General features: G+C 35.7%; 1 long non-coding RNA gene across 1 annotated transcript; it reads left to right on the top strand.

Moving 5' to 3' along the window:
• Positions 1–5,141, top strand: LOC128553726 (uncharacterized). Its single transcript, XR_008369422.1, has 3 exons — positions 1–42; positions 546–651; positions 769–5,141. It is a non-coding gene; the product is annotated as an uncharacterized LOC128553726 (long non-coding RNA).
• Positions 5,142–5,564: the final 423 nt, after the last annotated feature.

Here is a 5,564-nt window from a genome sequence, read left to right on the forward strand (position 1 = left end):
AAAGTACACATTACACGACAACTGCGAATACAAACGTAAAAGGTATGTTTGGGTTAAAAATACATGTACATTAACGGTAGTTTAAGCTCATGAACATGTAAAAGTTTAGGTAATATATAGTACTTAAGATTAGCATTAGATTTCACACAATCAGACTGTGATTTACTTAGATATTATATATATTTGCCAAGTATCCGTAACAGACTTTGAATGATTTTCCTCTCACTGATTTGAGTTTGAAACATCGCTTGGGTTGGTAATAGAATGCTCTTTCTAGTAAGCCACCCAGCTAGATTACAGAATGTCGATGGTACTACTAGTTGTTTTCAGAGTTCCACTTGGATATCCTCCACCATCAAAAGCTGGAAAAGTCGCAATTTGACATGATATGTGTGTGTGTGTGTCGGTGTGCGTGCATGTGTGCGGTTTTTTGGTTTCAGGACGTTGTAGTACGTTCAAAACATGCTTAACATCTTAACATTACTGTTTCATTTTATATAATTTATTAATTTTATATTTTTATCTAATCAAATTTGTCGTTTCAGAGCTAGAGACTGACGATGAGTCAAACATTACCTTATTGCTAGCATGTATCGGTCTTATGGCTGCAGCAATTGTAGTTTTGGTCACAGTTATAATTCGTCGCAAGCGGTAAGGAACTATGTTAGCAGTATATCATTACAAACATGTATATACAAACTCAATTGAATTTTTCTATATTACAATAATTGAGACGAAAATATTGTTTAATTCTTTGAATATTTACAGACTGTCAAAGGTAACAGACAAAATGACGAAGGATAAAACGCTAGCTGACAAGGATAAGCCATATGAAACACTGAGGAAGCCGGAGGTCAGTGTTATTAAAGCAAACACTCCTGAGGGATTCTATCGAGTCATTTCATACGAACAATGTGTAGATGCTGTCAGAGGGGGTACAAACCCAGGCTATGATACCTTAAACAACATCGACAACTACTATACAATTGCAGAACATGACAAGGGGGCACTGAACATAGAAAAAGAGTTGTATGAAGAGGAAGACCACTATGTTACGCTACCTTAAGAAAGAGAAAGTGTGGGATAATGAAATAACTTAGTATCATTGTACTTTGAAATGTTCGAAAAAGTCTTTTAATGTAATTACTACTACCAAATTTAAACAAGTATTGAAAAATACTGAAAACTTTAAATACTCGGTACATGGGCAGAAACACAATTAAATCCTATATACAGTTTTACTTTTATATGAATAAGGGCAAATGATATGAACAGATTGAGAACATAGAGAAAGAGCTCGGATATACGTTCATGAAATATAACATTTATTGTGATACATCATGGTTTTTGAATGAATTTACATTCAAAATGATTTCTTGAATATAGTTTAATATATAGAATGTAGTATACATATTGCAAGTGAAATATTACATTATTCTTTTTTCAATGGATTAGGTAAGTTCTGCACGTTAGGATCGGTTTTTCTACACTGTAAAATTTGATTAAAACACGATTTTTCAAAACTTCAGAATATGCTAGGAAAGTTCAGCAAATGAAAAAGATGGGGTCTTGTGCTTGTTTATTTGCTACACAGAGTTTTTCGAAACGGTAGTCTATGGGAAAATACAACTTTCATATCATTTTCGCGGTGAGAATGTTTTATACAATGTAGGTTTTAATGAAACGTCTCACAGTCGAAACTAAACATATGTTTTTTAAAATGGTAAAATATAAAATGTCCGTGGGCTTAGTTTTTAGATATTTTACTATGATTTAAGTGAACCGTACATTTCAAGCTAATTTTAAGACATTATTTTGAATTATTTAACGTGTCAGATGTTTTAATATCATATTTTAGCTTTAGAAAGATAGTAAAATTACCATTGTAATGAATTTACCCGCGGATTGCCATTACTTCATAAAATGATTTCATTTCCGTATGTCGAATCCAGGCTTTATTCTAATTTTACGAAAAAAGATGTTACGCTATCACTTACGGTTTATCGAAATTGCAGAACTACCTTAAACCGTTTTGTGAATATTGGGATTATATATACGTATTTATACAAAACAGTCATTTCACATTTTCATCATCTTGGTTTCGTGTTTTCGTCATCGTGGTTTAAACTATCATCTTCGTTCTTTCGTATTTCGTCATTGTACTTTCGACATTCGATGAAATCAGAAATAATAAAGATCTCATTTTATTGGTAGCAACAATAAACAGGATTAACACGACTATGTGATTTCTGCTTAATTTAAGGGAATTTTGAATGAGAATCTTGAACCTTTCATAGGGATCGAGGTGATATACAAATTAACGTGCTCAGTCTAGATGGTTCAAATTATTTACTATGATTTTCTGGTTTTCTTGAAAGAAACTACATAGCATTGTAGCAAGCTTCTGTAAAAATCTTGTTACAACATGTATATTGCATGTTATTTATCATGCGTAACAAATCACACTCGAACCTGACGCATTTTTAGAATCCCTAATGCTTCATACAAGCTTGTTCAAACAAATGTACTTTTATTGAGTCAAAAAGTTTACCTGTAATCAATGCCATTTTATGATTTACAGCTGCTTTTGTTTGAATTTTTTATTCTTATAATAGGGAATCCTCTCTTTCATATATCTCTTCTTTTGAAAAAATGTAGATATTTACTATTAAACGGGCAGAGTGATTTAATCATATTTTATTACGTGAAATTGGTTTTAACATTGGATGCATTTGTGTAGCTTATATAAAAATATCTGTCTGTTAACGCTTTAAACATTTTCATGTACATATATACTTATATATCAATGTGTAATTTTTGATTTGGTATCTGAGTCCAGAAATGTTGGCAATAATTCGGAGTAACACAGTGATAAACGTATACAGTATCTCGAAAGCTGGGGGTTCTCCTTGGCCGGGTTGTTACATTCGATGACTTCAAATCACTCACACCTCACCGATGTCAGTTCGAGCCTCATTTGGGGCGTAGAGTTCTCTAGGCAAGAAAGTAATCCAACTGGCTAACAGAAAGACCATGGTTCGACCTAGGTGCCCACTGGGATATTCAGCAATGCCCAGATGACATTTTCTCAACCATCAAAAGCTTGAAAGTCACCATATTACCTAAAATTGTATCGGCGTAACGCTAATATACCAATAAAAGCACGAGCCGGGAGATCACAAAAAAACATTCACATTTCTCATTTTTCCTGCTTTTGAAGAGTCACACCGAAAAACTGTAAGTCATTTTGGCAACTTTTGAAGCTTTTGATTTTGGAGAATGACCTTTGGCGTCCTTTCGAGTTTCGTTCTTTTTAGCACGGGTAAATGTCTGGGGAAATAATGCATTTACATACCTTTTCACCGTAAAGTAATATGAAACTCATTGTTTTGTTGCATGTGACAATAAGTTGATACTTATGGAACATAAGATATTTAGGAATCATTTAGTAGCTTGAATATAACTTACAGCGCATGTTCTCCTCCTTTAATATTTCATTGTATGATAAAGTGCTACATTTTACATACACTCTTATACTTTGGTTTTAAATTCAGCTTTTGGTCTAATAACCATACTCAATTTTAAACCTTAAATATCGGAATTACCTAAGACGTTTTTATTTTATATATTGCAAAAACATTTAGTCTGTAGTATGTGGATATCGAATAGCATACTATCATATCACCCCCTTTACAAATACGCCTGAAGAGGACAATCGAACTTCATGAGTAAAACCAAATTGTTTTTTTATGCCCCCGAAGGGAGGCATATTAGTTTTCAACTGTCCGTCCGTTCGTTCGTTCGTTAGTTAGTTAATTAGTTCGTTCGTTCGTTAGTCACAACGTTAACTTTTTGCATGAAGGCACTTTACTCGCAAACCACTGCACCCAGGACCTTCAAACTTCACATGCTGATAGTACTTATTGAGTATACCACCCCTACTGACTTTAGCGTCACCAGGTCAAAGGTCAAGGTCACAGGGGCCAACGTTAACTTTTTGCATTAAGGCACTTTACTCGCGAACGATTGCACTCAGGACCTTCAAGCTTCACATGCTGATAGTACTTACTGAGTACACCATCTCTAATGACTTTGAGGTCACCAGATCAAAGTTCAAGGTCACAGGGGCCAACGTTAACTTTTTGCATGAAGGCACTTTACTCGCGAACCACTGCACCCAGGACCTTCAAACTTCACAGGCTGATAGTACTTATTGAGTACACTACCTCTACTGACTTTGAGATCACCAGATCAAAGTTCAAGGTCACACGAGCCAACGTTAACTTTTTGCATGAAGGCACTTTACTCGCGAACCACTGCACCCAGAACCTTCAAACTTCACGTGGTGATAGTACTATTTAAGTACACTACCCTTACTGACTTTGGAGTCACCAGGTCAAAGGTCAAGGTCACAGGGTCCAACGTTAACCTTTTGCATGAAGGCACTTTACTCGCGAACCACTGCACTCAGGACCTTCAAGCTTCACATACTGATAGTACTTATTGAGTACACTACTCCTACTGACTTTGAAGTCACCAGGTCAAAGGTCAAGGTCACAGGGGCCAACATTAACTTTTTGCATGAAGGCACTTTACTCGCGATCCACTTCACCCAGGACCTTCAAACTTTACATGCTGATAGTACTTTACGAGTACACCAACCCTACTGACCTTGGGGTCACCAGGTCAAAGGTCAAGGTCACAGGGGCCAACGTTAACTTTTTGCATGAAGGCACTTTACATGCAAACCACTGCACCCAGGACCTTCAAACTTCACATGCTGATAGTACTTATTGAGTACACCACTCCTACTGACTTTGGGGTCACCAGATCAAAGGTCAAGGTCACAGGAGCCAACATTAACCTTTTGCATGAAGGCACTTTACTCGCGAACCACTTCACCCAGGACCTTCAAACTTTACATGCTGGTAGTACTTTATGAGTACACCATCCCTACTGACTTTTGGGTCACCAGGTCAAAGGTCAAGTTGCTGCGGGGGCATTTGTCACCATTAGTGACAGCTCTTGTTCTTTCTACATGACACAAGTTTTATACGGAATTATTATTTAACCTCCACTTATTGTAACTGTAAGGTTATATGTTATTTGTTGATATTGCAATAAAAACCTCTAAAATAAAATGTTTTCTGATTCTCCTTAAAAAGGTCTAAGGATATAGAATGCTTTATACTCAAATATATATCATTCCGTAGTCTTCAGCCTACAATACTAGAAACTTCTGTCAATGAAAACTTTCTGATTTGTTGGATAGAACAACATAATACCACCATGTAGTGCCCGAACAACTTAAACCTGGTCCGTTGGGACAAAATTGAAATAAGAATTCAATGAAAAAGACTAGTGCATTTAAAGAGAGCAATCGTGCATGAAAGAGAGCAATTTATATCTGATTCAGGCTTTGACAGGGTAAAGGATGTGTATTGAACTGTCAAATTGCCTACGGTTTAAAACAAACGACATTCATATTTTAAATACGTTGTATTTTGCTTATTCCGCTTTCTACTGTACCATACAATGTAACATTATGTTATATGCCAAATTAG

Source organism: Mercenaria mercenaria, unplaced genomic scaffold (genome assembly GCF_021730395.1).
Source record: "Mercenaria mercenaria strain notata unplaced genomic scaffold, MADL_Memer_1 contig_4254, whole genome shotgun sequence".
NCBI classification, from domain to species: Eukaryota; Metazoa; Mollusca; class Bivalvia; order Venerida; family Veneridae; genus Mercenaria; species Mercenaria mercenaria.